Source organism: Ranitomeya imitator, chromosome 1 (genome assembly GCF_032444005.1).
Source record: "Ranitomeya imitator isolate aRanImi1 chromosome 1, aRanImi1.pri, whole genome shotgun sequence".
NCBI lineage: Eukaryota > Metazoa > Chordata > Amphibia > Anura > Dendrobatidae > Ranitomeya > Ranitomeya imitator.
In genome coordinates this window covers 901,945,876-901,969,826 of record NC_091282.1, presented here as the reverse complement: position 1 = coordinate 901,969,826, position 23,951 = coordinate 901,945,876, and positions in this window count along the sequence as shown.

Sequence of the window (23,951 nt, the reverse complement as noted above, 5' to 3'; positions counted from 1 at the left end):
TTGTCCAGTATGGTTACTAACTATTTTTCATCCCTTATCGACGTTCTCCCTCAACCGTCATTCCCATTTGATTACTGGGCATCCAAATTAGACACCTGGCCAGAATTGGCAGAATATGCATTGCAGGAGCTTGCTTGCCCGGCAGCTAGTGTCCTATCAGAAAGAGTATTCAGTGCTGCAGGTTCAATACTAACAGAAAAAAGGACTCGTCTGGCTACCCAAAATGTAGATGATCTAACCTTCATTAAAATGAACCACAACTGGATTTCGAAATCTTTTGCCCCACCTTGCCCGGCTGACACCTAGCTTTCCTATGTAAAGGTCTTGCATGTGGACTATTCTGAACGACTTTTCCAATCTCGTAATTTGCAGCACCTGATTGTCCAGCATCCGACATGTTAACACCTCCCTAAATGGCCAAAGTCCCCACACGGGGCCGTGGTATCGCCACTTGGCGCCAGCACCCGTGAGAGTGCTGTTTGTCTGAGGAGGTGGGTGTGCCCGCTTTTGGTCGACGGCACTGCCACTAGGTCCCTCATAGTACAATAAAGTGTCTGGCGGTGGTGGTGCGCACCCAACGTCAGACACACCATTGTAATATGAGGGGCCCTGGGCCTGTACCGCCGGCCACAAGACAGTCCCCCCCCAGCTCAAACAGTGCTCTACCACTTGCAAAATTTTCTCTCACAGCTCCACCAATGTTTAGTCTATGCGCTGACATCCTTCAATGCCTGGCACTGTCAATACCATTGTATTGACATTTTTCTTATGTTAGGCCTTCGAAGCCTGTCTGCGGTCACTCCTTCCACTAGGCCTCCACTGACCTGTCTACTGCTGCCCGTGTTCCCCTGGAACCAATTTTAAATTGCCTACAGCCCAATTTTTGTTATGTTAGGCCTTCGAAGCCTGTCTGCGGCCCGTTCTTTCCACTACTACTACACTGACCTGGCTACTGCCGCCCGTGTTCCCCTGGAACCAATTTAAAATTGCCGACAGCAAGCCCAATTTATTATGTTAGGGCTTCGAAGCCTGTCTGCGGTCCCTCCTTCCACTAGGCCTCCACTGACCTGTCTACTGCTGCCCGTGTTCCCCTGGAACCAATTTTAAATTGCCTACAGCCCAATTTTTGTTATGTTAGGCCTTCGAAGCCTGTCTGCGGCCCGTTCTTTCCACTACTACTACACTGACCAGGCCACTGCTGCCCGTGTTCCCCTGGAACCAATTTTAAATTGCCTACAGCCAGCCCAATTTATAATGTTAGGCCTTCGAAGCCTGTCTGCGGTCCCTCCTTCCACTAGGCCTCCACTGACCTGTCTACTGCTGTCCGTGTTCCCCTGGAACCAATTTTAAATTGCCTACATCCCAATTTTTGTTATGTTAGGCCTTCGAAGCCTGTCTGCGGCCCGTTCTTTCCACTACTACTACACTAACCAGGCCACTGCTGCCCGTGTTCCCCTGGAACCAATTTAAAATTGCCGACAGCAAGCCCAATTTATTATGTTAGGGCTTCGAAGCCTGTCTGCGGTCCCTCCTTCCACTAGGCCTCCACTGACCTGTCTACTGCTGCCCGTGTTCCCCTGGAACCAATTTTAAATTGCCTACATCCCAATTTTTGTTATGTTAGGCCTTCGAAGCCTGTCTGCGGCCCGTTCTTTCCACTACTACTACACAGACCAGGCCACTGCTGCCCGTGTTCCCCTGAAACCAATTTTAAATTGCTTACAGCCAGCCCAATTTATTATGTTAGGCCTTCGAAGCCTGTCTGCGGTCCCTCCTTCCACTAGGCCTCCACTGACCTGTCTACTGCTGCCCGTGTACCCCTTGAACCAACATCAGAAAATATAAAAATAAGTATTTTGCTTATAAAAAAGAAAATACTGGAGAGATATCAAATGCAGACATTTTAACATTAAAAACAAACACATACAACAAAAATCTGGTACAGTACTAAAAATGGCCACCAGCTACAATAACTTTCTCCTGCAAGTAGTTAACTGAAAGTTTTTTTCAATTTAAAACACAGATATGGCATCCACCGAATGTTGTCCTGTCGCGTCTTCTTTATATTATTGCCAAGAAGATGCAAAACAATGAAAATAATAAAATCATTATTTACCAAAAAAATAGAGTAAGTCAAAACCACATTGCAAATAAACATTCATTACAAATAAAGAAGCAGGGCGCGTCCGAGGGTGAGTATATACCTAATAAGAATATAATCACCCTCGGACGCGCCCTGCTTCTTTCCGACAGCCTTCCTTCCTAAGAATCAGCCCTTCCGTGGTGTAGAGAGAGGGTGTGTTACACTCCAAGGTGTTCCCCAGGTTGCCTTTCCTGAGCTTCGATCTTCATGCTCTCGTTTAGTAGTTGTCGGAAAGTAGGCTGCATTAGGCCTACAAATTGGGTATGGGGTGGAGAGAGATGGTGTGTTACACTCCAAGGTGTTCCCCAGGTTTCCTTGCCATTGCTTCGGTCTTCAGACTCTCGTTTAGTAGTTGTAGAAAACTACACTGCATTAGGCCTACAAAATGGGTATCGGGTGGAGAGAGATGGTGTGTTACACTCCAAGGTGTTCCCCAGGTTTCCTTGCCATTGCTTCGGTCTTCCGACTCTCGTTCAGTAGTTGTAGAAAACTACACTGCATTAGGCCTACAAAATGGGTATCAGGTGGAGAGAGATGGTGTGTTACACTCCAAGGTGTTCTCCAGGTTGCCTTTCCAAAGCTTCGATCTTAATGCTCTCGTTTAGTAGTTGTTGGAAACTACACTGCATTAGGCCTCCAAATTGGCTATGGGGTGGAGAGAGATGGTGTGTTACACTCCAAGGTGTTCTCCAGGTTTCCTCGCCATTGCTTCGATCTTCCGACTCTCGTTTAGGAGTTGTAGAAAACTACACTGCATTAGGCCTACAAAATGGGTATCGGGTGGAGAGAGATGGTGTGTTACACTCCAAGGTGTTCCCCAGGTTTCCTTGCCATTGCTTCGGTCTTCCGACTCTCGTTTAGTAGTTGTAGAAAACTACACTGCATTAGGCCTACAAAATGGGTATCGGGTGGAGAGAGATGGTGTGTTACACTCCAAGGTGTTCCCCAGGTTTCCTTGCCATTGCTTCGGTCTTCCGACTCTCGTTTAGTAGTTGTAGAAAACTACACTGCATTAGGCCTACAAAATGGGTATCGGGTGGAGAGAGATGGTGTGTTACACTCCAAGGTGTTCTCCAGGTTGCCTTTCCAGAGCTTCGATCTTAATGCTCTCGTTTAGTAGTTGTTGGAAACTACACTGCATTAGGCCTCCAAATTGGCTATGGGGTGGAGAGAGATGGTGTGTTACACTCCAAGGTGTTCTCCAGGTTTCCTCGCCATTGCGTCGATCTTCCGACTCTCGTTTAGTAGTTGTAGAAAACTACACTGCATTAGGCCTACAAAATGGGTATCGGGTGGAGAGAGATGGTGTGTTACACTCCAAGGTGTTCCCCAGGTTTCCTTGCCATTGCTTCGGTCTTCCGACTCTCGTTTAGTAGTTGTAGAAAACTACACTGCATTAGGCCTACAAAATGGGTATGGGGTGGAGAGAGATGGTGTGTTCCACTCCAAAGTGTTCTCCAGGTTGCCTTTCCTGAGCTTCTATCTTCAGGCTCTCGTTAAATTGTGGTTAAATGGAACAACTGCATTTGGCGTACTAGTTGGTTTGGGGCCTACTAACAGTGTCTGCCGCTCCTTGCTGTTCTCCTGGTTTCCTGTCCTGAAATTCCGTTTTCAGGCGCTCGTTAAGTAGTTGTTAATGTTAGACTGCATTTGGCCTACTAGTTGGGTTGGGGCCTACTATCGGTGTCTGCCACTCCTTGCTGTTCTCCTCCACTGAACAAAGCTGTGCCGCCTGTTTACTACGGTTGCCAATTTTGAACTGCATTTCGACTACTTACTGATTTGGGCCTACTCTCTGTGTCAGCCTCTCATTCCAGTTGTCCTCCACTGCAATGCCCCCTGGTTATTCCTGTGTTACCAATTTTGAACTGCATTTAGCCAACTTTATTCTTTGGGCCTATATCTGTGTTTCCTCCTCATCCTGCCCATTGCCCAGCCAGTGATAGATGAGTCTGCTGGTACATTGACCCATAACGCAACATTCCCCGTGCACGCTACACAACAACATTGTGACCCTGCTGAAAGTCAGGTTGCTCTTCCCGCATACCATACCACCTTACACGGGGACAAAGAGGAAGGTGCAGATGAAAGTGCAGGTTCCTTCATCAGGTGGGGGGAGGAATACTAGTTGGCGATGTCACTGGCACAGGGCCTCTCATAGTACGCAAAAGTGTTGCTGCCGGTGGGAGGCGCCCCCGCCGTGCAAACACACCGCTGTACTTTGAGGGGCCCTGTGCCAGTGCCAATGCCAACGAGTGGGCCCCCCCTGCTTGCTCAGGTTCACAGCACTTGCAAAGTTGAAATACTTACCTCTCCCTGCTCCACTGCCGTGACGTGGTCCAGATTTCCTGGGCCCACTAATTTCTTGAACCAGCCCTACCCACCACAACTTTAGCCAAATGACCCCCAATTTCAAATGCCTTCCAATTATTATAAGGTAAATTACGCTTGACAAGCTTCATTAAGAAGAATGGATGGTTTTGACATTAAAATGGGCACTCTGGGTGTTTTCCTGGCCCCCACTCACTGCCGACTATGCTGCCCCATTGACTTGCATTGGGTTTCGTGTTTCGGTCGATCCCGACTTTACGTCATAATCGGCCGATTTCACTCGACCCGACTTTTGAGATAGTCGGGTTTCGCGAAACCCGGCTCGACTCTAAAAAGGTCAAGGTCGCTCAACTCTAGTGTGCAACACTACCACTATGTGGCCACCTAGAAAGGAATATAGCTGCTGGTCAGCAGCACTGGAGCTTGGAAACATCGGGTAGCACTTCCTTTTCATTTTCTCCTATGGGTATAAGTAAAGGTACCATCATGGGACATGTTTCTTCAACCAATTTTTTTTTGCATAATTATACCTCCATTTATTATAGACATAGTTCATACAGCAGTATACATGAATGAGAATATTATAAACCTCCTTGTTCCTAAGCATCAATAAAATAAATGACATTGAGGTCCCTGCTGAAATAATTACCATGGCATATAAAAGCAGGCAGTGGACTCAGTCCTCAAGGTTTTTTAAATAATTCATGTTTTGGAAAGTCTTTGTATTTCTATGAAAAAGACTTATGTTACGGCTGCTCGTCTGCCTGTCAATGACTGAGGGGCATCTTTCGGAAGGAGTAATGCCTGTTAATGGAATGTATCCTTGTGGACAGGGAGTTTCATGTCTTATAATGCGCACTTCAATACTAAATGGATTGAAGTGCTCAGATCAACATATGAGACTCCATTTTTCAGGTCAATGAGAATAACATGGGTCAAAAATCCATGATCAAAATTCCAGTGTTTTTTTTATTATATGCTACAAATATTTGTCTGTTTTCTACAAATTTAATTCATCTAACTTCTTATCATATATTATTTATTAGTTCACATGACGTAAAGAATAATTGAAATTATATTGGATATTAACAAGCAAGTAGACAACATGCTCATGACTAGTCATCTAATCCCTTGAAAGGAATCTGTCAGAAGATTTCACAGCCCTTTAGCTAAGGGATTTTCCCTGGTAGTCTTACACTGCTTATATTTTTGCTATGTGTCTTTTTGTCTACTTTCCCAGCACCTTTTCCATTTCCCACTTTTAAGGTTTCTGGAAGGTTATTCTAGTTTCATACATTTTTTGGTTCTTGTTAAAATTCCATCTCTCCCTTTTATGAACGTGCTTTAAGTTTCTCACACTGTGTCTTCATGGCCAAACTGCACACCTTCCTCTCCCTTTGTTGACAATGTGTTGTGGCCTCCCCTCTGATTCCTCAGGAGGCATGAGAAACCCCTCAGCGGCCTTTTAGAGAGTCAGGTCCAAGGTGGTGTTTTTAGTTGTGCTGCTAGGAATTGAATAGTCTGTACAGGGACCAGTTGGCTGTAGAAATGGCGTATCTTTAGTAAGCCTTCCTTACTCCCTTTACCCGTGTGTGGGTGTGGTACATGCATTACAGCCATCATCAATTGTTTTTTTCTAGTTTTGCTCACTAATAATCTTATATAAAAGCTTATAACCTGACGTTAAATTCATCCATTGGTTGTATAAATTATTCTTTTGAAAGCCGAAACCCTCTGAAATGTGGTTTATGTTAAGAAACTAAATTGGCGTCAATGCAGAAACATTGATCAGTCAATGGACACAGAATGGTCAAATTTTGGCAAGACAAAAGTTTTGTCGCCCACAGAAAGTAATTTGATATTCAAGCAAATAATTAACTTAAAATACAAATATATGTTGCATAACATTGGTGAATAAAGTTGTGGTGCTATTAGAGTCATATTTAATATTTTGTGTGACTTCCATGAGCTTGAAGGACTGCATCCATGCGGTTCAACAATGATTCATACAATTTATTAATGAAGTCATCAGGAATAGAAAAGAGTGCAGTCTTACATGCTTCCCAGAGTTCATATAGATTCTTTGGTTTTGTCTTTCAAGCTTCCTCTTTCATCCTACCCCAAACATGCTCAATGATGTTCATGTTTGGTGAGTGGGCTAGCCAGTCCTTGAGCACCTTGATCTTTTTTGCCTGGAGGAACTTTGTTGTAGAGATGGATGCATGAGATGGAGCACCATCCTGCTGCAGAATTTGACCTCTTTATGATTTGGAATATACGAGGTAGCTAATACTTCTTGATATTTTAGGCTATTGATATTGCCTTCCACCTTGCAAATGTTTTGCACACCCCCATACTGAATGTAATCCCAGACCATGATCTTTCCACCACCAAATGTAACTGTTTTCTGGGTGTATTTTGGATCCATGCGGGCTCCAGTAGGTCTCCTACAGTGTTTGCGGCGGCTGTGGAGTAATTCTACTGAAGATTCATCAGAGAAATCCAACTTCTGCCACTTTTCCAGTATCCATCTGTTTAGCAGGCTGTGCGCAATGCCACATGGTTTTTATTTGCCTTTTGTTTAGTGCTGGCTTCTGGGCACTGATTCGACCATGGAGGCCATTTCGAGACAGAATCCTACACTGTTTTAGTTGACACAGGGATTTGAGGTGACCAGGCCTGATGGAGCTCTGTTGCAGTGGAAGAGGGGCTTGGTTTGGATTTTCTAACCAACAAAAGTTCCTTCTCAGCAGTTGTCTTGAGGGGTCTGCCGGACCTGAGCTTGTCAAACACATCTCCAGTCTTGCGGGGTCTGCTGGACCTGAGCTTGTCAAACACATCTCCAGTCTCTTCAAATCTTTTTTTAATTCCTTGTACTTGACACTGAGACACATTAAATGTGCCAGCCACCTCTGCAGTGGTTCTGGTCTTCAGCCTCTTGATAATCCAGGCTTTGTTCGCAGGGTGGATTTTTGGCATGTTGTCAGAGCTCAAGTAGCAGTTCAAGTGAAGGTCTGGGGTGCTGGGTTTCTTTTTATACACACACTAATTAACTGATCATTTACTGAGCACAGGTGAGGATGTAAACTAGGATTGGGTGCATTATATGATCAGGCGACAAAACTTTTGTCTTGCCAAAATCTGACCATTCTATGTCCATTAACTGATCAATATTTCTGCATTGATGCCAATTTATTTTCTTAACCTAAACCACATTTCGGAGAGTTTCAGCTTTCAAAAGAATAATTTATACAACCAATGGATGAATTTAACATCAGGTTATAAGCTTTTATTTACATAACATGGATAAGAGACATAACTTCTGTCAGGGAGTGTACGTTACTTTTATCTGTATTTCAGATCAAAATCGCTAATTCTAAGTCAATGGGTGAGAAAAAAACAGATCATATATGGGTTACTATACATATTTCATGTGATTGTAACATATATATTACAATTACTAACATAGGAAACTGTATTTATAATTTGGCCTTTTATTTGAATTATTATCCAATTGAAGAAGCTATGGTGAAACGGCTCTCGTCGTGCGCCGGAGAACAGCATTGGCACTCCACATACAGCGCACGGCACTCTTAGATTTACATCTGCACGGCAGGTAATTAACCCATTATACGGAACCTCTTCCCTTTCTCTGGCACCCTTCTTTTCTGGCGTATGTAGTGGTTCCACTTACCAGTTTATTAACAACTGGATGTTGTATTGCTGGGCATATACTCCATACTTACCTCCCCTATAGGGAAGAACAAATTAATGGGATTTTTGATTTATCCTCTGCATGTGCATATATAATTGTTGTGCCTTTGCCTGATTTAGATTTTTTTCTTATGTTATTTTATTTTATTTTATATCATCATCACTTCCATCTTTTTATGGTATAAATATAATCTGGTTAATTATACTCTATAAGCCTGGTGGATTGGTGCTGTGCTATTACCCTTCTTAGTCTGGTGGTTTCAAGCCCCCCCCCCCCCCCCCTTTGTGTCTTTATGGAAAAAATGATTTTTATTTTAATTATTTATAAATAAACACATGATTTTTAATATCATTCCTTCTTCACTTCTTTTCTTATATGGTATTCCATATCTGAATATGTATTTGTAGTATGGAGCATTATGTGGGGCCATTGTACAGTATGGAGCATCATGTGGGGCCATTATACAGTATGGAGCACTGTGTGGCCATATTTTTTTTCGTTTATAATTATTGTTTATGAAACAGTGTGATCAGTAGTACTAAATGGGTGTGGTTGGGGCGTGGATATGGGTGTGACTAGTTGTGAAATGGGTGTGGTCAGAGGCATGGCCTAAAATTTGCCGCTCTTTCCCTTTGTCCCTGTTTCCCTTCTTCAAAAGTTGGGAGGTATGATACTGCATTTGCCAGATTGCGGCAAGTGCCGCAAATGTCCACAAATCTCATAGGGAATGAATGAGGCCGAAAGCTGTGTTGCCGTAAGTGATCCGTTACGCAGCAGATGCAGAAAAACTGCCGGATCTGCTGCAAAAGGCTACTTTCACATCAGCGATTTTTGCCAAAGTTACTGCCGATAGGGTCATACTCCCCAAAGGGGGAGGCAGCACTAAAAGTGCCTAGGGCAGCAAAAACTCTAAATACGGCCCTGGGTGCCAACCTCCGCAGACAAGCAGAGCCTCATTAAGGCCTACTAGGGTGAATTTAGTCCCCCCGATTTTCTCATATATTTATTACATGTGAGTGTTATTTTTGTCACCCAAAATTTTTAACTATATTAATAAAGGGTATATTTTAGGAGGTTTTTTCTTTTGATGTGGTATTTAAACTGAGTTTGAACCTCTATAATTTTCTTTCAAGGCTTTCTGATTATAGTATGATATGCCATAAATAATTGACTATATAGTCACGTCTTGAGTTTGGGCAGAGCTCCTTGTTATGCATATGTTTGTTATTCTTCTGTTTATATCTAGCTAAATTAGCAGCACAGTGGGCACGGACAGTGAGCAGATGTGGATAATTACTGATTTCCTGAACTTGATAAACTGACTTCATCCGCTTGTTGCAAAGTGAGAATGTTATGTATTCCATTAATGTAGCACAACTGAATAAGCAAATTTACTACATATCACATCGTGGGTGATAACTTTCATAATTCATAACTGCTTGAATAAAATACAAAAAAATGTAAACACTTGATATGTTATAAAGTAACTTTTATGGAAAAATTTCCATTATGGTGTTTTCTACAGGAATTTACCCTTCTGACCCTTTATCCATCGTAATAAAGTGATCTCAAATAGAGTAATTCCATTTTAATTTTATTTGCCTGCTATACCTTGAAATATCTGCAATATATGGTAAGTACCTTTTTATGTTCTGAACATCTCATAAAGTGAATATGCACCTTTTTTGTTGAACACTCCTCACCCTCGAGCCTGTTTTTACCTTCCTGACCAGGCCAAATTTTACAATTCTGACCAGTGTCACTTTATGAAGTAATAACTCTGGAATGCTTCAATGGATCCTTGTGATTCTGAGACTGTTTTCTCGTGACACATTGTACTTTATGTTAGTGGTAAATTTAGGTTGATATTTTTTGCTTTTAATTGTGATCGTATCGGATTTTTTGGTGAACATTTCGCAATTTTAAAGCTTTAATTTTTATGCCCTTAAACCAGATAGTTATACCACATAAAATAGTTAATAAATAACATTTATGACATGTCTACTTTACATCATGATTTTTTAACCATTTTTTTTTTGCTAGGAAGTTAGAAGGGTTAAACGTTTATCATAAATCTCTAATTTTTCCAACAAAATTTACAAATCGACAATTTTTGTAGGGACCACATCATATTTGAAACTACTTTAAATGGCCCTATATGACAGAAAATACATTGACAACATTTAAAAAAAACTGCACCCCTCAAAGTGCTCAAAACCACATTCACCTGCACGGTTTATTAACCCTTCAGGTGCTTCACAGGAATTAATGGAATGTGGAAAGAAAAAATGTTACTTTTCTTCACAAAAATTTAACTTTAGCCCCACATTTTTTTATTTTCACAATGATAACAGGAGAAAATGGACCCTAAGATTGTTGTGCAATTTCTCCTGGGTTCGCTAATACCCCATATGTGGGGAAACCTACTTTTTGGGTGCACGGCAGGGCCGCCATCAGGGCATTACTACCCTTACATATGTAAGGGGCTCGGTGAGGAGAGGCAAGGAGGGTGGGCCCGGACTGACTGAAACATGCTGGTAGCATGTCTCACACACTTCGGGCCCCACCTCTTTTCCTTCTACTCTCCGGGCTCCAAGATCAGGGGTGGCACTTTCCTGCTGGTCTGGAAGCATTATGAGCTGACTGCATCCCTCCTCTCTGATGTGGCTGCAAACAGTGCAGCAGACATGATGCACAAGGTGCTCCGCACTAGTTCTGTGCAGAGCTCGATGCAGCCTCTAGCACTGGCTCACCCTCCATCTTCTCGCACCCTCACCTACTCCTGAACATGATAGCAGCAGTGCCTGGAGCTCTGCAGGAATATGTTGGAGCCAGAAAAGGTCAGCAATTCTGCGATGCTGCCTCCTAGTGGCTCCAGAACAAGGGCATCTCGCTGGGCTGCAGGAGGGACCCCTTGCCCCACTATTTTTGTGGGAACAAGCTGTCAGCGCCGCACTACGCTTCGCCACACTATACTACACTACACTGTCCCTCCATAACACTAGTACTGGTTAGGAAACTGCTGTGTAAGGTGTCTCCCTGTACTCGCATGACCTGCTGCAGTCAGGACCGGGGGACGGGGTGACCAAGTGTCTGTAAAGCAGCCATCATAGTCTTCTGCTGTGCTGGGGACTCCTCCTGTTGACTTCTGCCCTGGCTGTCTGCTGTCCTGGTATGGCCAGGTGGTGAAGGCCCTGCTGCAGCATAGTAAGTATATATAATAGTGTGCGTATGGTAATATGTGTATATAGTGTATGCAATATATGATATAGTGTGCAGTATATATATTTTCTTGTTTGTCAATGAGTGTGTATGGATATACTGCAGATGATCCTTGTATATGTAATAGCATATATGTAGTATATAGTGTATGTAATGTATAGTGTACAATATTAATATGATCCTTGTATCTGTAATATATATTGTATGTAATGTATAGTGTGCACTATATACATGATCCTTGTATCTGTAGTATGTATTGTACGTAATGTATAGTGTACAGTGTGTGTATATATATATATATATGTGTATATATATATATATATATATATATATATATATAGTGCTGTCAGTGTAGAGTGACTGTAGAGCGGCCATGTCTGCAGATGAGCGCTGCGCTCGGTACCCTATTGCCAGCACACAATGCATGTGTGTATGTTCCTGAATTATCTCACTCAATGAGTCTTATCTTTAATAACATACTTCATCTATAATGCGTGAGCAGACGTCATATACAGTACCTGTATATTGTATGTATATATAATTGAGCATTTTACAGTAGCCGCAAAATATTTTTTTCTTGCGTTGTGCTTTCCTTTAAAAAAAATTGCAGCGTGTCAATTCTTCCAGTGTTTTTGCTGCATTTCTTTTACCTTTTTAAATGAATGCATCAAAAGTGCACATAAAGTGCACTATATTTAGAATTGAGAGTCCTCAGTGGTTGATACCTTTTAATGGCTAACTGAAAAGATGGTAACAAATTGCAAGCTTTCGAGACTACACAGGTCTCTTCATCAGGCAAATCAGAGACCTGTGTAGTCTTGAAAGCTTGCAATTTGTTACCATCTTTTCAGTTACCCATTAAAAGGTATCAACCACTGCGGACTCTCAATTCTAAATATTTTTCTATCTACTGGCTAACACGGTACCAAGATATATATCTTTCCTGTATCATAAAGTGCACAGCATTTTTCCTGCTAACACTTCATTTTTTTTTAGCAGAAAACTGGCATCCAAAAAAGCAGAGTGTGAAAAACTTCAGAGTATGGGTGGGATCCAGTATTCTCATATTTATCATTAGGGTCATATATAATGAATGGAATAGTCCACGCAGTAAAACAACGGTTATTTCACTACATGTAGGTTTAGCGATGAAAGCGTCAGGGTCCGCAGTGATTATCATGCCAGTTTTATGTGGTTGCTGATGTCTCTTTTTATATTTTCACAAATTCTTACATGTGTGACACAACAATGCACATGAGCCTCGGGGAAAGCAAGTGCCGACACCAAAGAAGCGGCGCCGACACGGGAGGTGAGTATAGGCTTTATTATTTTATTGGGGCCAAATATTTACATCAAGAAGGAGTTGTCCTAAGAGTGGACAACCCCTTTAATATATAATGCCTGTGGACCCTTTGTTGTGCATTTCCTCTGTTGTTACTCCTGGAAATGTGCATATAGCCCCTGGCCTAAGCAGGCACAACCTGATGTTACCTATAGGGCTACAGCTGCTGTACAAAGCAATTTGCTGTGTGACATATTGAAGCTCAGATTTTGCAGGACTGGTTTGACTGTGCCATGTTACATTGGAGGAGCCCATGAGGTGCGCGAACAGCAGAAACTCCCATAAGTGCCCTAATTTTACAATCTGCACCCCCCAATGAATTATCTAGGGCTGCAGTGAGCATGTTGACACCGCATGTGCTTCACAGAATTTTATACCATCTGGAGACTGAGGAATGAGAACGAAGTTTGTTACTCCTGCTATTCTGCGACTCATGGGTCTCTCTCCAGAATCAATATGACATTGGGTAATGATCTAATGACACACATCATCTGGGGGGTAGAATACCTCCCAAGAGTGATTTCAGATCACAAGCCTACAGAGTTGTTAATTAGATGGACAGGAGGGATGATTGGACGGGGAGGTGGGTGGAGGCTGCACTCGATGTGGCTTGAACATATTAATATGGATGCCATTAAGAGGGACATAAAAGCATACCGGCAGTTTACTGAAGATAGTGCTGATAAGCAGGTAGTCTGGGATGCCATGAAAGCTTTTTTGAGGGGCTTCCTTTTTCGCGACATTTGTAAATGTAAGTCCAAAACTAGGCTAGAAGATAGGGAAATATGTAAACGTCTATTTTGACCAAATTGAATTTGTCTGTTAATTTGAATTCTGTTATTAAAAATTTATCTGATTTAAAAAAAGTCACTACAAAGCAAATTTTGACTTTAATGGCCAGACAAAATTTATGAAATCTGACCCTTGTCACTTCATGTGGTATTAACTTTGGAACGCTTCAACGGATTCCAGTGATTCGGAGATTATTTTTTCATGACAGCTTGTACTTTATGTTAGTGGTAAATTTAGGTAATTTATTTTGGAGAAAGTTTAGCAATTTTCAAACTTTAAATTTTTATATCCTTAACCCCTTCCCGACCTGTGACACAGCGTATGCGTCATGAAAGTCGGTGCCAATCCGACCTGTGACGCATATGCTGTGTCACAGAAAGATCGCGTCCCTGCAGGCCGGGTGAAAGGGTTAACTCCCATTTCACCCGGCCTGCAGGGACAGGGGGAGTGGTAGTTTAGCCCAGGGGGGGTGGCTTCACCCCCTCGTGGCTACGATCGCTCTGATTGGCTGTTGAAAGTGAAACTGCCAATCAGAGCGATTTGTAATATTTCACCTAAAAAAATGGTGAAATATTACAATCCAGCCATGGCCGATGCTGCAATATCATCGGCCATGGCTGGAAATACTAATGTGCCCCCACCCCACCCCACCGATCGCCCCCCCAGCCCCCCGATCTGTGGCCCGCTCCCCTCCGTCCTGTGCTCCGCTCCCCCGTCCTCCTGTCCGCTCCCCCCGTGCTCCAATCACACCCCCCCGTGCTCCAATCAAACCCCCCCGCACTCCGATCCCCCCCATGCTCCGAACCACCCCCCCTGCACACCGATCCACTCCCCCGCACAGCGATCCACCCGCCCGCACACCGATCACTCTCCCCCATGCTCCGATCCCTCCCCCCCCGTGCTCCGACGCCCCCCCGTGCCCTGATATCCCCCCCCTGTGCCCTGATCTCCCCCCCTTATACTTACCGATCCTGGCGGGGTCCGTCCGTCTTCTTCCCCGAGCGCCGCCATGTTCCAAAATGGCGGGCGCATGCGCAGTGCGCCCGCCGAATCTGCCGGCCGGCAGATTCGTTCCAATGTGAATTTTGATCACTGTGATATGATCTATCACAGTGGTCAAAATAAAAAAACAGTAAATGACCCCCCCCATTTGTCCCCCATAGATAGGGACAATAATAAAATAAAGAATTTTTTTTTTTTTCACTAAGGTTGGAGTTAGAACTAGGGTTAGGGTTAGGGTTAGGGGTAGGGTTAGGGGTAGGGTTAGGGTTAGGGGTAGGGGTAGGGGTAGGGTTAGGGGTAGGGTTAGGGGTAGGGTTAGGGGTAGGGTTAGGGTTTCGGTATGTGCACACGTATTCTGGTCCTCTGCGGATTTTTCCGCAGCGGATTTGATAAATCCGCAGTGCTAAACCGCTGCGGATTTATGGCAGATTTACCGCGGTTTTTCTGCGCATTTCACTGCGGTTTTACAACTGCGATTTTCTATTGGAGCAGTTGTAAAACCGCTGTGGAATCCGCAGAAAGAAGTGACATGCTGCGGAATGTAAACCGCTGCGTTTCCGTGCAGTTTTTCCGCAGCATGTGTACAGCGATTTTTGTTTCCCATAGGTTTACATTGAAATGTAAACTCATGGGAAACTGCTGCGGATCCGCAGCGTTTTCCGAAGCGTGTGCACATACCTTTAGAATTAGGCTATGTGCACACGGTGCGGATTTGGCTGCGGATCCGCAGCGGATTGGCCGCTGCGGATCCGCAGCAGTGTTCCATCAGGTTTACAGTACCATGTAAACCTATGGAAAACCAAATCCGCTGTGCCCATGGTGCGGAAAATACCGCACGGAAACGCTGCGTTGTATTTTCCGCAGCATGTCAATTCTTTGTGCGGATTCCGCAGCGTTTTACACCTATTCCTCAATAGGAATCCGCAGGTGAAATCCGCAGTAAATCCGCAGGTAAAACGCAGTGCCTTTTACCCGCGGATTTTTCAAAAATGGTGCGGAAAAATCTCACACGAATCCGCAACGTGGGTACATAGCCTTAGGGTTAGGGTTGGGTTGGAATTAGGGTTGTGGTTAGGGTTAGGGGTGTGTTGGGGTTAGGGTTGTGGTTAGGGGTGTGATTAGGGTTACGGCTACAGTTGGGATAAGGGTTAGGGGTGTGTTGGCGTTAGAATTGAGGGGTTTCCACTGTTTAGGCACATCAGGGGGTCTCCAAACGCAACATGGCGCCACCATTGATTCCAGCCAATCTTTTATTCAAAAAGTCAAATGGTGCTCCTTCCCTTCCGAGCCCCGACGTGTGCCCAAACAGTGGTTTACCCCCACATATGGGGTATCAGTGTACTCAGGACAAACTGGGCAACAATTACTGGGGTCCAATTTCTCCTGTTACCCTTGAGAAAATAAAAAATTGCTTGCTAAAACATCATTTTTGAGGAAAGTAAAATGATTTTTTATTTTCACGGCTCTGCGTTGTAAACGTCTGTGAAGCACTTGGGGGTTCAAAGTGCTCACCACATATCTAGATAAGTTCCTTGGGGGGTCTAGTTTCCAAAATGGGGTCACTTGTGGGGGGTTTCTACTGTTTAGGCACACCAGGGGCTCTGCAAACGCAACGTGACGCCCGCAGACCATTCCATCAAAGTCTGCATTTCAAAACGTCACTACTTGACTTCCGAGCCCCGACATGTGCCCAAACAGTGGTTTACCCCCACATATGGGGTATCAGCGTACTCAGGACAAACTGGGCAACAATTACTGGGGTCCAATTTCTCCTGTTACCCTTGAGAAAATAAAAAATTGCTTGCTAAAACATCATTTTTGAGGAAAGAAAAATGATTTTTTATTTTCACGGCTCTGCGTTGTAAACGTCTGTGAAGCACTTGGGGGTTCAAAGTGCTCACCACATATCTAGATAAGTTCCTTGGGGGGTCTAGTTTCCAAAATGGGGTCACTTGTGGGGGGTTTCTACTGTTTAGGCACACCAGGGGCTCTGCAAACGCAACGTGACGCCCGCAGACCATTCCATCAAAGTCTGCATTTCAAAAGTCACTACTTCCCTTCTGAGCCCCGACGTGTGCCCAAACAGTGGTTTACCCCCACATATGGGGTATCAGCGTACTCAGGAGAAACTGGACAACAACTTTTGGGGTCCAATTTCTCCTGTAACCCTTGGGAAAATAAAAAATTCTGGGCTAAAAAATTATTTTTGAGGAAAGAAAACGTATTTATTATTTTCACTGCTCTGTGTTATAAACTTCTGTGAAGCACTTGGGGGTTCAAAGTGCTCACCTCACATCTAGATAAGTTCCTTTCGGGGTCTAGTTTCTAAAATGGGGTCACTTGTGGGGGGTTTCTACTGTTTAGCCACATCAGGGGCTCTGCAAACGCAACGTAACGCCCGCAGAGCATTCCATCAAAGTCTGCATTTCAAAATGTCACTACTTGACTTCCGAGCCCCGACATGTGCCCAAACTGTGGTTTACCCCCACATATGGGGTATCAGCGTACTCAGGAGAAACTGTACAACAACTTTTGGGGTCAAATTTCTCCTTTTACCCTTGGGAAAATAATAAATTGCAGGCTAAAAAATCATTTTAGAGAAAATAAAATTTTTATTTTATTTTCATGGCTCTGCGTTATAAACTTCTGTGAAGCACTTGGAAGTTCAAAGTCCTCACCACACATCTAGATTAGTTCCTTTGGGGGTCTAGTTTCCAAAATGGGGTCATATGTGGGGGATCTCCAATGTTTAGGCACACAGGGGCTCTCCAAACGTGACATGGTGTCCGCTAATGATTGGAGCTAATTTTCCATTTAAAAAGCCAATTGGCGTGCCTTCCCTTCCGAGCCCTGCCGTGCGCCCAAACAGTGGTTTACCCCCACATATGGGGTATCAGCGTACTCAGGACAAACTGGACAACAACATTTGCGGTCCAATTTCTCCTATTACCCTTGGCAAAATAGGAAATTCCAGGCTAAAAATCATTTTTGAGGAAAGAAAAATTATTTTTTATTTTCATGGCTCTGCATTATAAACTTCTGTGAAGCACCTGGGGGTTTAAAGTGCTCAATATGCATCTAGATAAGTTCCTTGGGGGGTCTAGTTTCCAAAATGGGGTCACTTGTGGGGGAGCTCCAATGCATAGGCACACAGGGGCTCTCTAAACGCGACATGGTGTCCGCTAACAATTGGAGCTAATTTTCCATTCAAAAAGTCAAATGGCGCGCCTTCCCTTCCGAGCCCTGCCGTGTGCCCAAACAGTGGTTTACCCCCACATGTGGGGTATCAGCGTACTCAGGACAAACTGGACAACAACATTTGCGGTCCAATTTCTCCTATTACCCTTGGCAAAATAGGAAATTCCAGGCTAAAAATCATTTTTGAGGAAAGAAAAATTATTTTTTATTTTCATGGCTCTGCATTATAAACTTCTGTGAAGCACCTGGGGGTTTAAAGTGCTCAATATGCATCTAGATAAGTTCCTTGGGGGGTCTAGTTTCCAAAATGGGGTCACTTGTGGGGGAGCTCCAATGCATAGGCACACAGGGGCTCTCTAAACGCGACATGGTGTCCGCTAACAATTGGAGCTAATTTTCCATTCAAAAAGTCAAATGGCGCGCCTTCCCTTCCGAGCCCTGCCGTGTGCCCAAACAGTGGTTTACCCCCACATATGAGGTATCGGCGTACTCGGGAGAAATTGCCCAACAAATTTTAGGATTCATTTTATCCTATTGCCCATGTGAAAATGAAAACTGAGGCGAAAAGAATTTTTTTGTGAAAAAAAAAGTACTTTTTCATTTTTACAGATCAATTTGTGAAGCACCTGAGGGTTTAAAGTGCTCAATATGCATCTAGATAAGTTCCTTGGGGGGTCTAGTTTCCAAAATGGGGTCATTTGTGGGGGAGCTCCAATGTTTAGGCACACGGGGGCTCTCCAAACACGACATGGTGTCCGCTAACGATGGAGATAATTTTTCATTCAAAAAGTCAAATGGCGCTCCTTCCCTTCCGAACCTTACCATGTGCCCAAACAGTGGTTTACCCCCACATGTGAGGTATCGGTGTACTCATGAGAAATTGCCCAACAAATTTTAGGATCCATTTTATCCTGTTGCCCATGTGAAAATGAAAAAAATTGAGGCTAAAAGAATTTTTTTGTGAAAAAAAAGTACTTTTTCATTTTTACGGATCAATTTGTGACGCCCCCGGGGGTTCAAAGTTCTCACTATGCATCTAGATAAGTTCCTTGGGGCGTCTAGTTTCCAAAATGGGGTCACGTGTGGGGGAGCTCCAATTTTTAGGCACACGGGGGCTCTCCAAACGTGACATGGTGTCCGCTAAAGAGTGGAGCCAATTTTTCATTCAAAAAATCAAATGGCGCTCCTTCCCTTCCAAGCCCTGCCGTGCGCCCAAACAGTGGTTTACCCCCACATATGAGGTATCAGCGTACTCAGGACAAATTGCACAACAACTTTCGTGGTTCAGTTTCTCCTTGTACCATTGGGAAAATAAAAAAAATGTTGCTAAAAGATAATTTTTGTGACTAAAAAGTTAAATGTTCATTTTTTCCTTCCATGTTGCTTCTGCTGCTGTGAAGCACCTGAAGGGTTAAAAAACTTCTTGAATGTGGTTTTGAGCACCTTGAGGGGTGCATTTTTTAGAATGGTGTCACTTTTGGGTATTTTCAGCCATATAGACCCCTCAAACTGACTTCAAATGTGAGGTGGTCCCTAAAAAAAATGGTTTTGTAAATTTCGTTGTAAAAATGAGAAATCGCTGGTCAAATTTTAACTCTTATAACTTCCTAGCAAAAAAAAATTTTGTTTCCAAAATTGTGCTGGTGTAAAGTAGACATGTGGGAAATGTTATGTATTAACTATTTTGTGTCACATAACTCTCTGGTTTAACAGAATAAAAATTCAAAATGTGAAAATTGCGAAATTTTCAAAATTTTCGCCAAATTTCCGTTTTTATCACAAATAAACGCAGAATTTATTGACCTAAATTTACCACTAACATGAAGCCAAATATGTCACGAAAAAACAATCTCAGAACCGCTAGGATCCGTTGAAGCGTTCCTGAGTTATTACCTCATAAAGGGACACTGGTCAGAATTGCAAAAAACGGCCAGGTCATTAAGGTCAAAATAGGCTGGGTCATGAAGGGGTTAAACCAGTTAGTCATTCTGTACCATATAGTTAATAAATACTATTTCCCTTATCTCAAACTTTACATTTGCATCATTTTACCAATGTCTTTTTATTTTTTTAAGATGTTAGGCGGTGTAAAAGTTTAGCAGCAATTTCTCATTTTTTCAAGAATTGTACAAACCTGTTTGCTAAGGACCTATTCAGATTTAAATGGACTTTGAGGGTCTTATAAATTGGAAACTCTCCAAAAGTGATGCCATTTTAAAAATCACACCCCTCAGATATTTAAAAACTGCTGTCAGGAATGTTTTTAACCCTTAAAGTGCTACAAAGGAATTAACACAAGTGGAATGAAAAAAAAATAAATTGCTTTTTTTCCTCTAAAATGATGCTTTAGCCCCAATTGTTTAAATTTTACAAGGAATAGCATGAGAAACTGGACTCCACACTTTGTTACTCATTTTTTTTCTGAGCGTACTGATACCCCACATGTGGTCAAAAACCTCTATTTAGACAAACGTCAGGGCTCAGAATGGAAAGAGCAACATTTACATTTTGGAATACAAATTCGGCTGAAATAGATTATAGACGCCATATCGTTGCTGCAAATTTGTCAGTTAGACAAGGACTAATAGGTGAAACAGGATCTCACAATTTATTGCACAATTTCACCTGCATCTGGTGATGCCTTATATTTAGTCAGAAAATACTTCAGGGCTCAGAAGGAAATAGCGCTATTTGGCTTTTGGAGCACAAATTTTGGTAGAATGGCTTGTGGGCGACATTTGCAGAGCCCATAAGATGCCACAGCATGGGAAAAAAAACCCAAAAGTGACCCCATTGTAGAAATTGCACCTCTCAGTGAATTAATCTACAGCTGCAGAGACAAGTTTGTCTGCTTCTGGAAAATTGCAAATATGCCCATACAGTGTAAAGCCCCCATATATTGTAGCGCCCTCATACATTTTGCCCAGCTTGTGCTTCTGGAGACATGCAGTCCATAAATTGTTAATTGATCTCTCCTATGACAAACATGTGGCCCCTTACTGTGGTTTAGGCACAGTTGGGAGCACAGAATTCACTAGATTTTATTTGTGAGGGTGTTGGAGACATGTTGCTTTTCCAGAGTCTTTGTTCTATCAGTGACGTGGGAACCCCCTTTATTTCCAGTGTCAGATGACGGACCTGAGCGGGGGTGGGGGTTGGGTTTCTATTAGTAAATTTTTTGAGTACAAAATTTTTTTTATCACTTTCAGTATAAACAACCGAAAGATGACGATCAAATTACCGCCCCCTTAAAGAAGCCAACCATAGATAAAATTCTAATTAATTTAATTGAAGACAATAGAAACAAAATAGACATAAATATTAAAAAAGCTACCTCTATATTAATCAGAGCCATACCCCATGGGGGAATCGTGGAGAAAAACACAAATGCCGTACCAATAAAATGATCAACAGGAGTACTCAAAAACAACCTAACTACAACATGTGCCCAATAATTGAAGCCCACAAACTCACATAGATCTCATATTAGGTGCTCGCCGCATCCCATTCTATATCCATGTTAGAGTGCCTTGTGTATAAATGCAATTCATAAAGTGCAATAATATTATAAAATGCAGTAGCATTGTAATCCAAACGTAAAATTAACTCTGATATCCCAGAACCGATAATATGTACCCAGGCATCAAGGTTACCTATATGTGGATCTCCACTGGCGTCCGTGATACCGCGGTTTCCCCACCGCTGGGGCCAGACGGTAAACCACAGGGTTAACCTGTTCCAGGACCTTGAACGGACCCAAGTAGCGAGGTGCAAACTTAGTGGACTCAACTCGCAGACTGATGTTATGGGCTGGAAGCCACACTAAGTCGCCAAAAGCAAAGGTCAGAGCGGGGGAGTCGATGTGCATCGGTGTTATGATCAGGTGGCCTTGGAGCAGCATGAAATGACCTTCGCTGGAGCAGTGGTAACTATACTGACCGCAAACCCTGATCCTATCAGCGCAACTAGAAGTAGCCGTGGGGTGTGCCTAACCAGACCTAGACACCTCGACACAGCCGGAGAACTAAATATCCCTAAAGATGGAAATAGGAAAACTCTCTTGCCTCAGAGTAGACCCCCAAAGGATAGACAGCCCCCCACAAATAATGACTGTGAGTAGGAGAGGAAAAGACACACGCAGACTGAAAACAGGGATAAGCAAAGGAGGCCACTTCTACCTAGAAAGGAAAGGAAAGTACAGGATACTATGCGGTCAGCTTAAAACACTACAAAATATCCACAGCAGAAAAATACAAAAATTCCACCACCTAACTAAAGATGTGGAGAGTATATCTGCGACTCCAGCGAATCCAACTAGACTGAGAAAAACATCAGGCACAGTCTAGCAGGAACAAAATAGAAACAAGATAGCACAGAAAATAAACACACAGCAGTGTGTCTAAAACAAAATGAAGCAAACACTTAACTTTGCTGAATTGGCAGCAAGCAGGAGAGGCCAGGCAGGACCAACACTTCCAAAGGAACAATGGACAACTGGCAGGGACTAAAGAGTCCTGCAAAGCTATATACCCCAGTCAGCTTTGCAATTAGCAGATACACCTGTCCAATCCTGCAGTCCAGGCACAACTGCATTACCCTCTACAACCACCGGAGGGAGCCCAAAAGCAGAATTCACAACACATCGGCGGAGGACCTCATTCTCTCCCTGGAGGCCCGGATGGCATCCTGAGTGCGGTCCCAAATGTCCCGTTCCTCCACAGCCGAGTCTGCCATCCTGGAATCGGCGGAAGACACGGGCATAGGCACAGGAACCCATGGATGCTGGCCGTAATTAAGGATGAATGGGGTCTGACCAGTGGAGTCGGCTACGGCATTGTTTAGCGCAAACTCTGCCCACGTTAGCAAGGATGCCCAGTCATCCTGCCTAGCAGAAACAAAATGTCGCAGATATGTGACCAAGGTCTGGTTGGCCCTCTCTACCAACCCATTCGTCTCGGGATGGTATACTGAAGAGAGATTCAGCTCGATGCTGAGTAGACGACAGAGCTCTCTCCAGAACCGAGATGCAAATTGGGGACCCTGATCACTGACAATTTTGTCCAGCATACCGTGTAAGGGGAAAATGTGTTTTATAAACAATGCTGCCAAGGCCCGTGCAGAAGGTAGCCGTGGAAGAGGCACCAAGTGCACCATTTTAGAAAAATGGTCGGTGATTACCCAAATGATGGTGTAGCCTCGAGACTTGGGTAAGCCCACCACAAAGTCCATCCCGACCATCTCCCAGGGCCTGTCTGCTACTGGTAGGGAGTAAAGTAACCCAGCTGGTTGTTGTTGAGGAGACTTATTCTTGGCGCAGGAGACACAAACCCGAATATAGTCTCCAACGTCACGGGCCATATGTGGTCACCAGTACATCCTCGCCAGAAGCTCAGATGTCCTTTTGGTCCCAAAGTGTCCACCCACACTGGACAAGTGAGCCCAAGAGAAGACCTCCGGTCACAAATTTGATGGCACAAAAATCTTGCAGACTCTAATGAAACCGGAGCCACGGTCCTCAGGCTCTCAGAAGGGACAATAAGCCGAGGTTCCTCCTCCTCCGCTGATGACACTACGGAGCGGGAGAGAGCATCGACACGAATGTTCTTCTCCCCGGAGAGAAAATGGAGGGTGAAATGGAACCGGGAGAAGAACAGGGACCATCTGGCCTGGTGAGAATTTAGCCGCTGGGCAGTCTGTATATATACAAAATTCTTGTGGTCGGTGTGAACTTGGAAGGGAAAGCGAGCCTCCTCCAGAAGGTGTCTCCACTCTGAGAAAGCCAACTTCATAGCTAGCAACTCCCTGTCCCTGATGGAATAATTCCTCTCCACCGTTGTGAAGGTCTTAGAGAAAAAGAAGCACGGATGCTTCCGACCTTGAGCATCCTTTTGGAATAGGACTGCTCCAGCACCGACAGATGAGGCATCCAACTCCATTATGACAGGTTTATCTACATCGGGGCGATGTAGAATGGGAGCACTAGCAAAGTGGGACTTAATATAGAGGAGGGCCTTGGAGACCTCCTCCAACCACAATTTGGTATTTGCTCCATTTTTGGTGAGGGCAAACAAGGGAGCTACCAAAGTTGAGAAGTGGGAATGAACTGGCGACAGTAATTAATGAACCCCATAAAGCGTTGCACCGCTTTGAGAGAATGGGGTTCCTACCAGTCAATCACAGCCTGTAGCTTGGCAGGATCCATAGCC